Source organism: Hippocampus bargibanti, linkage group LG07 (assembly GCF_051943395.1).
Source record: "Hippocampus bargibanti isolate YZ-2025 linkage group LG07, ASM5194339v1, whole genome shotgun sequence".
In the NCBI taxonomy this organism is placed as follows: Eukaryota; Metazoa; Chordata; class Actinopteri; order Syngnathiformes; family Syngnathidae; genus Hippocampus; species Hippocampus bargibanti.
Window position 1 is genome coordinate 3,537,948 of NC_142740.1, and position 12,992 is coordinate 3,550,939.

General features: G+C 38.8%; 1 protein-coding gene across 5 annotated transcripts in view; it reads right to left on the reverse strand.

Moving 5' to 3' along the window:
• The window catches only part of lpp (LIM domain containing preferred translocation partner in lipoma), an 89,674-nt gene that overhangs the window by 32,088 nt on the left and 44,594 nt on the right, over nt 1-12,992 (reverse strand). The window lies entirely within an intron of this gene.

The following is a 12,992-nucleotide window of genomic DNA, read 5'->3' on the forward strand; positions in this document are numbered from 1 at the left end:
GTATTTATTGATTTAGGCATTTATTGATTTAGGCATTTATTGATTTATTTATTTGAGTTTATTTATTTATTTATTTATTAATGGTTGGCTGGGTGGCTATCTAGCTAGCTATCTATTGGCTATATAGCTATCCAGCTAGCTATCTATTGGCTATATAGCTATCCAGCTAGCTATCTATTGGCTACATAGCTATCCAGCTAGCTATCTATTGGCTACATAGCTATCCAGCTAGCTATCTATTGGCTATATAGCTATCTAGCTAGCTATCTATTGGCTACGTAGCTATCCAGCTAGCTATCTATTGGCTATATAGCTATCCAGCTAGCTATCTATTGGCTATATAGCTATCCAGCTAGCTATCTATTGGCTACATAGCTATCCAGCTAGCTATCTATTGGCTATATAGCTATCTAGCTAGCTATCTATTGGCTATATAGCTATCCAGCTAGCTATCTATTGGCTATATAGCTATCCAGCTAGCTATCTATTGGCTAAATAGCTATCCAGCTAGCTATCTATTGGCTACATAGCTATCCAGCTAGCTATCTATTGGCTATATAGCTATCCAGCTAGCTATCTATTGGCTACATAGCTATCCAGCTAGCTATCTATTGGCTACATAGCTATCCAGCTAGCTATCTATTGGCTATATAGCTATCCAGCAAGCTATCTATTGGCTATATAGCTATCTAGCTAGCTATCTATTGGCTATATAGCTATCTAGCTAGCTATCTATTGGCTACATAGCTATCCAGCTAGCTATCTATTGGCTACATAGCTATCCAGCTAGCTATCTATTGGCTATATAGCTATCTAGCTAGCTATCTATTGGCTACATAGCTATCCAGCTAGCTATCTATTGGCTATATAGTTATGCACCTAGCTATCTATTGGCTATATAGCTATCCAGCTAGCTATCTCTTGGCTATATAGCTATCCAGCTAGCTATCTATTGGCTATATAGCTATCCAGCTAGCTATCTATTGGCTATATAGCTATCCAGCTAGCTATCTATTGGCTATATAGCTGTCCAGCTAGCTATCTATTGGCTATATAGCTATCCAGCTCGGTATCTATTGGCTATATAGCTATCTATTGGCTATATAGCTATCTAGCTAGCTATTTTTTGGCTATATAGCTATCTAGCTAGCTATCTATTGGCTATCTATCTATCCAGCTGGCTATCTATTGGCTATCTATCTATCCAGCTGGCTATCTATTGGCAAGCTAGCTAGCTTTCTATCTATTTGAGTATTTCAAGGTCGAGTCAACGCTGGCGCGTGCGGTTGCCGCTACTCACCCACAGAAAATCTGATCCTGTGACTGTAAAGTGACCTTGAGAGTTTTGAAATGCGCTGATAAATGAAATGTATTATTATTATTATTATTATTATTATTAAAATGACTACAAAGTCTGTCGTTGAAAGAGTTGTTAGGCTACGGCGCGGATTGAGGCAAATAATTGTCGCAATCTTTCAGAAGAAGTCCGATAAATCTGTTATTTTCGATTAGAAATGTCTAATGTGTTTTCGGGAGGAGGGAAGTGACGGAAACAAGCCAAATTTGCTCTCCTTAAATCGGCGCTAATCCAAAAGGATTGCGGCGTTCTGGAGGTGAGGTGGGGGGGTAGGGGGGTACATGTTTCAGACGGGGATAAGGAGTTACACGGCCGAATTAAAGCAGAGACTTAAGACGTCGGGATCATCGTACGCGAGGTTGGACACGAACGGGAACCGGTGCCAATTTTGGGACTTTGATGAATTTCATTACGACTTAATTGATGTCGTCGGTGTCGCTTATCCGAAGCAGACTGGAAAATTAATTTAGCGGACAGATAATGCGCCGCCGTTCGGAATCGGACACACATTTGACGTATCAGGCAAGCAGGGACCGTGACGTCGTGGGGACCGAGATGGGTGATATCGCGGGGACCGAGACTGTGACGTTGTGGGGACCGTGAGCTTGATGTCGTGGGGACCGAGATGTGTGACGTCGTGGGGCCGAAGAGTGTGACGTCGTGGAGACGAAGAGTGTGATGTCGTGGGGACCGAGAGTGTGACGTCGTGGGGAACGAGAGTGTGACGTCGTGGGAACCGAGAGCTTGACGTCGTGGGAACCGAGAGCTTGACGTCGTGGGGACCGAGAGCTTGACGTCGTGGGAACCGAGAGCTTGACGTCGTGGGGACCGAGAGTGTGACGTCGGGGGGACCGAGATTGTGACTTTGTGGGGATCGAGAGTGTGACGTCATGGGGACGAGAGTGTGACTTCGTGGGGACCGAGATGAGTGATATCGTGGGGACCGAGAGTGTGACTTAGTGGGGACCGAAAGTGTGACGTCGTGGGGACCGAGAGTGTGACTTAGTGGGGAGCGAAAGTGTGACGTCGTGGGGACCGAGAGGTTGACCTCGTGAGGACCGAAAATGTTACCTCGTGGCGACCGAAAGTGTGACCTCGTGAGGACCGAAAGTGTGACCTCGTGGGGACCGAGAGCGTGATATCGTGGAGACCGAGATTGTGATGTCGTGGGGACCGAGAGTGTGACATCATGGGCACCGGGATGTGTGACGTGGTGGGGACCGAGAGTGTGACTTCGTGGGGACGGAGAATGTGACGTCGTGGGGACCGAGATGGGTGATATCGTGGGGACAGAGAGTATGACTTAGTGGGGACTGAGAGTGTGACGTCATGGGGACCGAGAGTGTGATGGGTACGTAATTTGGTCATAATCGCTTGTTTTTTTTTTGTGACTTGGTTTGTTTGTTATTTTATTTGTTTGCAAGGAAGTATTTAAAAAAAAAAAAAAATCGCAATATTTTCCCCATCATAACAACAAAATTTAATACTGGAACAATCCAACTTTTTGGCACGGGGTGGGCATATGACTAATATCATAAGATCAAAATTAATTGTCCAAATAAAACACATATTTGCTCTTTAAAAGGTCTTTTTGTCCACAGCTTTATCCTTGCCATATTTCAACTTTTCAAAAAAAATCTTTTTAATAGTCATTTTCAGCTTTTATACCCATAAAATTTCACCTCTGAAAAGCAGACAAAATAATTCTTTGTAAGTGTAAATATTCTGACATTTCCTCTCTTGCCTTGAGTAGAACAAGAATTTTTTTATTTTCCCCCAAAAAAATGTCCATGTGACAAAAAACGAACCATTACAAAGTCGCAATTAGCATCCTCCGACCCTCAAGCTAAACAGATTTGTTGATAGGAAATGGTCCTGGTTGCCACATGATGTCGTGGCGCTGATCAGCACAGCTGATAAAAATTACTTGCACGCCCAAAAAAAAACTAGAAAAATAAATAAATAAATAAAAAGTTGCGAAAACATCCTTTTCCGATAAAACTTGCTAGGCTACAAAGTTGCAAGTTAACTTACTAATTGCGCGCTAGCTTTGTATCATTAAGCGTTTGCATAAGCGTTTTTTTTTTTTTTTTTTTTTTGCGCGGCTGCTCCGAGGCGAGGATGACGAGCCAATGTTTGGTCGCGGTCCCCGGCGCACTTCACCGGGAGGATTAACAGGAAGTCCAGCGAGCGAGCGGCCTCGGTAGCCCCCGTGGAGACCACTCCTTCACGCCTGGCGGCTTCCACATCAATGCATACTTTATTTGGTGTGTATGTGTTAGCGCAAAGCCCTTGATGTTTCTTTGCCTTTTGACTGTACTTTTGATGCCCGTGGCATCTGATGACAATGGGTTTACAGGGGGATTAAAAAAAAATAAAATAAAGATTTTAAAGTGTCTGAAGTGAAAAGTGGAGTTTGGAACGAAACAAAAATGCGGATTCAGGATTTGTGGGAAACTTAGCGTTGTTGGGTTAGCGCATGTATGTGTACTAGTGGGAAAATGGTGACAAAAAGTTGCCAAAAAATACTAAATACAGTCAAACCTCGGTTTTTGAACGTCTCGGTTCTCATCCCATTCGGTTTTCAATCAAAAATGTCATATTTTGTATGCCCCGGTATACAACCGAAATTTGGTTCTCAACCAAACTGAGTGCATCTCAATGCATCACTCGACTACCCTCCGCTTCCTTATACGTCACTTCCTGGCCGACGCATTAATATTGTTGTTATTTTATTTTTGCAAAAATGATAAAGTGATAAAATGGAATAGAAAACAGTGAAATGTGGACTCGTTTCAACTTTGATAGTTCAAAGGGAGAGTGTAGACTGCAAGGTTAAAATATCCCATCAATCACGCTCCACAAACAACCCGCACAAGCCCAGCTAAACAAAACACAATTGATGAGAAACTAGATAAAATTATCACGGAGAAAGCACCTACAAGGGATCATTCCACAAGATGGTGAAAGAAGAAGGCTACGTTCCTCATCAAGTGTTTAATGCTGATGAAACCGGTCACTCCATTCCATCAAGCCATCAACGACCATCACAAAGGTCAATAAAACGACTTTATTATAAGGTACAGTTTATTTCTTATATTTATATTAGATTTTTCTATACAGTAAAATCACGTTATATCGATATGGGTTATATCGATAGTACTGCTTATTACGATACTATTTCTATGAACGCAAGGAGAAAATTTACATGCCGCAGGATCGGATATATCGATATTTTTTTCCGACTCCCGAGAATATCGATATAACGAGACTTTACTGTAATACCATAGCACATTTATTATACATACAATAAGGTATATTTTGTGTAGTTTTAAGGCTTATTCTGTGAAAATTATGTTTTATGGGGACCTGGGAATGGATTATTCTCATGTTAATGGTTTCCTATGGGAAATTAATTTTTGGGATACACACTGTCTGGGAACCAATTAAGTTTGTAAGCCAAGGTATCACTTTACGACCATTCTGACTTACGACCGTTTGGTCGGAACGGAACTCTGTGATAAATCTGATGTTACTTGTATTCTCCAATATGATTTAGCGACGGTAGAAAGTAAACTTTCAAGATGAGGGGGGAAAAAACTCCCCATTTTAAATGTGTCATTGGCTCAACATTCAAGTCACACTTGAAAATGTCTAATTTCACGGCCCCTCCCCAAATACGAAGGCGGTCCGCTTTCCTTCATGTTGTGACACATTCTCTCTCGACACAATGAATATTTCACAGCCGTCATTTGTTTCAACCTGTCTCAAATATTCCGTGTAGGAATCTGGCTGCTCTTTGAAAAGCATTCACCTTTTCTGCCAGCGCACCCCCCCCCCCCCTAACTCCTTCTACAATAAAATAATCTGCCTATTGTTCCCCACATCTCTATTTCTCATCCGGAGGGATTTCTTTTTTTTTCCATTTCTTTTTTTTTTCACATCTCCAAAGTACCCCTAAAATCCTCTTGCTTCGTTTGTACTTGAGAGGACTAAAATGTTATAAATCGTTCTCCTTCTGTACATATCTCGCTAATTAAGAACCATTCTCTGCGTCAAGCTTTTTTTTTTCTTTCCGCCTCTCCAGACAACAAGAGTTCCCGTAAATCTAAGGCATAAGAAAATGCGTGTACCGTTTTACTGCTAAAATTCACAACTTTTGAGATATGAAAGAACATCACCTCCATTTGGAAACTCCGTTTTGTACAACTAAAGCTAGCTAAGTAGCTAGCGTTTATCACCTCCATTTGGAAACTCCGTTTTGTACAACTAAAGCTAGCTAACTAGCTAGCGTTTCTCACCTCCATTTGGAAACTCCGTTTTGTACAACTAAAGCGAGCTAGCTAGCGTTTATCACCTCCATATGGAAACTCCGTTTTGTACAACTAAAGCTAGCTAACTAGCTAGCGTTTATCACCTCCATTTGGAAACTCCGTTTTGTACAACTAAAGCGAGCTAGCTAGCGTTTATCACCTCCATATGGAAACTCCGTTTTGTACAACTAAAGCTAGCTAACTAGCTAGCGTTTATCACCTCCATTTGGAAACTCCGTTTTGTACAACTAAAGCGAGCTAACTAGCTAGCGTTTATCACCTCCATTTTGAACCTCCGTTTTGTACAACTAAAGCGAGCTAACTAGCTAGCGTTTATCACCTCCATTTGGAAACTCCGTTTTGTACAACTAAAGCGAGCTAGCTAGCGTTTATCACCTCCATATGGAAACTCCGTTTTGTACAACTAAAGCTAGCTAACTAGCTAGCGTTTATCACCTCCATTTGGAAACTCTGTTTTGTACAACTAAAGCGAGCTAACTAGCTAGCGTTTATCACCTCCATTTGGAAACTCCGTTTTGTACAACTAAAGCTAGCTAACTAGCTAGCGTTTATCACCTCCATTTGGAAACTCTGTTTTGTACAACTAAAGCGAGCTAGCTAGCTAGCGTTTATCACCTCCATTTGGAAACCCCGTTTTGTACAACTAAAGCTAGCTAACTAGCTAGCGTTCATCACCTCCATTTGGAAACTCCGTTTTGTACAACTAAAGCTAGCTAACTAGCTAGCGTTTATCACCTCCATTTGGAAACTCCGTTTTGTACAACTAAAGCTAGCTAACTAGCTAGCGTTTATCACCTCCATTTGGAAACTCCGTTTTGTACAACTAAAGCTAGCTAACTAGCTAGCGTTTATCACCTCCATTTGGAAACTCCGTTTTGTACAACTAAAGCTAGCTAGCGTTTATCACCTCCATATGGAAACTCCGTTTTGTACAACTAAAGCTAGCTAACTAGCTAGCGTTTATCACCTCCATTTGGAAACTCCGTTTTGTACAACTAAAGCTAGCTAACTAGCTAGCGTTTATCACCTCCATTTGGAAACTCCGTTTTGTACAACTAAAGCGAGCTAACTAGCTAGCGTTTATCACCTCCATTTGGAAACTCCGTTTTGTACAACTAAAGCGAGCTAGCTAGCGTTTATCACCTCCATATGGAAACTCCGTTTTGTACAACTAAAGCTAGCTAACTAGCTAGCGTTTATCACCTCCATTTGGAAACTCTGTTTTGTACAACTAAAGCGAGCTAACTAGCTAGCGTTTATCACCTCCATTTGGAAACTCCGTTTTGTACAACTAAAGCTAGCTAACTAGCTAGCGTTTATCACCTCCATTTGGAAACTCCGTTTTGTACAACTAAAGCTAGCTAACTAGCTAGCGTTTATCACCTCCATTTGGAAACTCCGTTTTGTACAACTAAAGCGAGCTAACTAGCTAGCGTTTATCACCTCCATTTGGAAACTCCGTTTTGTACAACTAAAGCTAGCTAACTAGCTAGCGTTTATCACCTCCATTTGGAAACTCCGTTTTGTACAACTAAAGCGAGCTAACTAGCTAGCGTTTATCACCTCTATTTGGTACAACTAAAGCTAGCTAGCTAGCGTTTATCACCTTCATTTGGTACAACTAAAGCTAGCTAGCTAGCGCTTAGAAATGAAGGAAAAAGGATGCCCATTATATTAAAATACTTAGCAAAAATGTTTTTTGACACAGCAAAAAAAAAAAGCCAATTTCACTACTGTAATTAAATAAATAGTAAAATAAATACGGAAATACATAGATATAGATATCTAGTGCGACAAAAAGCTAGCTAAAAAGATCTTTAGCTAGGTATATTTTCTAGCTGGCTAGCTATCTATTAGCTATCTGGCTACCTGGCTAGCTAGCTATCTATTTCAGTTACGTTATTATTGTATTATTATACATTATTATTATTATTATTCCTACTAATACTACTACTATTATTACTACTGTTACAATTACTATTACTCCTATTACTTTTATTATTATTATTATTATTATTATTATTATTATTATTATTACTACTGTTACTACTAATACTATTATTACTATTACTACTATGACTATAACTATTGTTATTGCTATTACTATTATTACTACTATTACTATTTTTATTACTATTATTTCTATTATTTCTATTATTATTATTATTATTATTATTATTATTATTACTACTGTTACTATTATTACTATTACTACTATGACTATGACTATAACTATTGTTGCTATTACTATTATTACTACTATTACTATTTTTATTACTATTATTACTATTATTATTATTATTACAGTAAAGTCTCGTTATATCGATATCGGATATATCGATAGTCCCGGTTATATCGATACTATTTCTATGCACGCACGGAGAAAATTACATGCAAACAGGGTCAGATATATCGATAGTCCCGGTTATATCGATATTTTTTCGGACTCCCTTGAATATCGATATAACGAGACTTTACTGTATTATTATTATTATTATTATTATTATTATTATTATTATTATTATTACTACTAATACTACTATTACGACTATTACAACTATTATTATTACTACTATGACTATGACTATAACTATTGTTATTGCTATTACTATTATTACTACTATTACTATTACTATTTTTCTTACTATTATATCTATTTTTATTACTATTATTTCTATTATTATTATTATTATTATTATTATTATTATTATTATTATTATTATTATTGCAAGTATCTTGTGCATGCCAAAAATGAAAAAGAAAAAACAACAACAAAGCAGCATCATTGTCATCACTTAGAAATGTTGTTTTTCTTTCTTGTGGGGCGGAAACGGAAAAAATATTGTGGATTTTGTCACGCGTAATCTTAACACGTGATGACCCTCGAGGATCCGCAAGTGGTCGATCATATCATTTTTAAAAGTCACATTTTTTTTTAAATGATAAAAACGTGATTTTTCTTTTTTGGGTCTGCGTTATCTGAGAAGATCTGTCTGCTTTGGTTTCGGACTCTGTCCAAATGGATGCTACAGCTTCGTGTGTGCATGAAGCAGTTATAGATGAAAGAGGAGAGGATCAAAGCGTCCTTTTCACCAGTGGATTAGGGACGTTAGTGCAAAGTGCCGATGCGTGTATGAAACTGTCGCGGCTTGGAGTTGAAGCGGATTTATGTTGGACAGGACAGCTATTAGCTATCTATTGGCTCGCTAGCTAGCTTTCTATCTATTTGAGTTACTTCCGGGTTGAGTGAACGCTGGCGCGTGTGGAATGTGAGGAATGATCCCTTGTAGGTGCTTTCTCTGCAATAATTTTACCTAGTTCCTCATCAATTGTGTTCTGTTTAGCTCGGTTGATAGCTTTGTGCATCAAGATGGCTTGTGCGGGTTGTTTGTGGAGCCTGATTGATGGGATATTTTAACCTTGCAGTCTACACTCTGCCTTTGAACCATCAAAGTTGAAACTCTCTCACTGTCGTCTGCCTGTCTCTTTAATGTTTAAACCACCCCCCCCCCTCACTGCTGCGTTCTTGACCGATCACGTGGCTTTAACCGAAGACTGGGGGCGGGGAATAGAGGACAAAAACAGACGGCTGCCATTTTGTTGTTAGAAGAACGGGTTCGTTCGCGAACGACACATCACTCATTGACGCAGCTGCGCGTACAAAAAAAAGTTCCTATGCCAAGGTAAGGTTCGTATGCCAAGGTAAAAGTCATAAACGTAACGTTCGTAAACCGAAAAGTTCGTAAGCCAAGGGGTTCGTAAACCGAGGTATCACTGTATCCTTTTTCAACTTTTCTTGAAGCGTAGTACAATGGGCTTTTTTTGTCCACCACTATGGGTAAATACGGCATTTTTAGGATTGATCAATGTATCCATCAGATCAGTTTTACACACATAAACGAAACGCGGTGGCATGTGCAAGCGTCTGCAGATGCTTGTCAAAAAAAGATAAGGCGCCCTTTATGAGTGTATTAATCCCTCCTGTTTATTTTTTTTTAATCAATCTTCTGATGTAAAAATGAGGATTAGCATAGAAATCAAGAGACAAGTCAATTTGGCACCCTGCTTCACTGTCGTCTTTTGTCTAGCCGCGCTGCTTTAAAAAAAAAAAGGGGCGGAGGGAAGGCCAGTAGCAATCCGCCGCCTCCAATATTTTATTTTATTTTTTTTTTTTTTTTGGGAGTGAAGAAGTTATGTCGATTCCCAGCGGGAAGGCAAGCGAGAGCCAGACGACGACTCAAGATGACTTACAACAGATTTGAGGGTTTAACATGTCGCTATAGATTGATGCCATGTAGATCAGCCGCTCTCCCGTGCGAGGCGGCTCAAAGACACGTTTATCAGGGAATACGGAAAATAGTTCAAGCCAGAGTAATAAAACTGGTTTTCTGCACTCGTTTGAAAGGATACTGTCTGCTGAAATTTATATACTTTTTTTGTTTAAACAACAGGTTATATACACACACACGCACACACACACATAGATATAGAGCTACATATTCATAAGCATGGTCATATACATATTTTCTGTATATTCTTTTTATATTGCATTGTTAATGTATCTGTGTTATGCAGGGAAAAAAATATATTTTTTAGAAAAATATTTTAGGGAAAAAAATTATACATATTTGTATATTTATATTTGTAAATGTATATATATATGTATATATATATTTATATATATATAATATATATATATATATATATATATATATATATATATGTATATATATTTTGTTGAAATATCTGTTTTTAGAAATATCTCTCTATGTATATGTATATCTCTCACTCTCTCTCTATATATATATACACATATACATACATATACAAAGATATATACATATATACACACATGTACATATATACACCTCCATACACATATATATACATATATCCATATATACACATATATACACACATATACACTAATACACACCCATACACACATACACACTTAAACACACACCGATACACACACACACACACACACATACACACACACACACACACACACACACACACACACACACACACACACACACACACACACACACACACACACACACACATATATATATATATACATATATACACACACATATACATACACACACATATATACACACACATATACATACACACACATACATACACACATACATACATACATATACACACATACACAAATGTACACACATACATACATACCTATATACATACACACACATATATACATAGACACACCACACACACACACACACACACACACACACACACACACACACACACACACACACACACACACACACACACACACACACACACACACACACACACACACACATATATATATATATATATACACACATGTATATATACATATACATATATATATATACATATATATATATATATATACACACATGTATATATATATATATATAATGAAAAATAGCTGTTTTTGTTGAAAAGGGCATTGAAAAAAACTGTAAACATAATTAAAATATACTGTATAAACAAAGCTCAACAATACTGTGAAGTCAAATTCAACATAATGATTTTCTTTTTTTGTTTTTTTTGGGGTGACGCTTACATTTGTCGCTGTCACTCATCAACGAGACATACTTACAACAAGACGTCATGCGTCACTGACTTTGTTTTTCCATCTAGCGGAGCGCATTAGCGGGCGTCCATTTTGAATGGGCTTTGAAGCCGCCAGCGCTAATTGAGACGAAAAGCAGCGGAAGAGTGTTTTAATCGCGACGCTTGCACTCCCTTTATTGAGCAATTAGCTTCAAGAGGCTGCTCGCTCAACAAGGAATCCTAATTAGCTGCTTTAAGCCACGAGCGCTCTTAATCACCATCCGGAGTGTCCTTTATGGATCCCGCCCGTCTGTGTCACCGCCACTGATATTGTTCTAAGCTCTGTTTTTTTTCCACATTGGCCTCTGTGATTCCCGCGTTTGTGTTAGCGTCATTGTGTTAACAGGTGAAGAGCCTCTTGTGTTATTGATAGAGAATAGACAGGATAGAAGTTATTATATTTAAAAGACAACCGACGCTCCGGACAAGTCGTGTCCATAATTTGTAAAATCACTTTAAATGACTTCTACTGAGCGTATTTTACAAAGATTCCACGACATATAGCTATATTTTACGTTTTAAGAGTCACGCTGAATATTCAAGAAGTCTTGTTTTCGAGTTGGTGACGATTCCTGACGTGACGTCACCAAAGGAACGCCCCTGACCGAGAAAGCGACACATAATGCATTTTTGGGTACTTTGTTTGGTCTGAAAACTTTGTGTTGATCAGTGTTGATAGCGAAATTAGAAGGAAAACACATAAATAACACGATGGTGAATCGTTGTGTGTTGCACCAAGACTACTATTTGATACTAGTTGACACAAATTCCCAGCAGACAAATGAGCCCATTTCCAAGGGAGCTTGGGCGCCATCTTGTGCATTTTCTGGGACGCTACATTGGAGTCCAGACGGCTCGAATTGATACGGAAGGACTTCTTTGATCGATTGCAAACATTTATGCTTTCCTCTTCAGAACTACAGTAAAGTCTCGTTATATCGATATTCAAGGGAGTCCGAAAAAATATCGATATAACCGGGACTATCGATATATCCGACCCTGTTTGCATGTAATTTTCTCAGTGCGTGCATAGAAATAGTATCGATATAACCGGGACTATCGATATATCCGATATCGATATAACGAGACTTTACTGTATTTGAATCATATTCATAACTGGATGAGTAACAAGAAAGCATCTTCTCCGAATCTGAAGCCATATTTTTGATTCTAAAGCAAGGCAAGACGTCCTAGCGTGACGTCACGAACAAGGGGGCGGGACTTTCTGAAACTCGCCATCTCTGAGGTCATTTTGAAGTAGTTTTGTTTGGGACACTAACTCATTTTTATCTGTGTTTTGCATTTGACTAAAAATATCAGCCTGTGTGTTTTGGGTATTTTAGATGCTCTAAAACACGGTGTCAAAGTCAAGGCCCGCGGGCCAAATCCGGCCCGCCACATCATTTTTTTCGGCCCGCGAAAGCAAATCAAACTTGTTAAATTCCATGACGATTGCTAAAATCTGAGCCAAAATTTCATATTTTTGGATGTCAACCACAATAAAAGTCATTATTCTTGAGTTCAGATTTGAAAACGACTTATTCATTAATTTGATGTGTGCTCTATATGTAATATTTGAAGGGATTTAAACATTCTAATGGGTTCCCCAAATTCATAACGGCCCTCGAGAGGAAACCATAACTACAATGTGGCTCGCG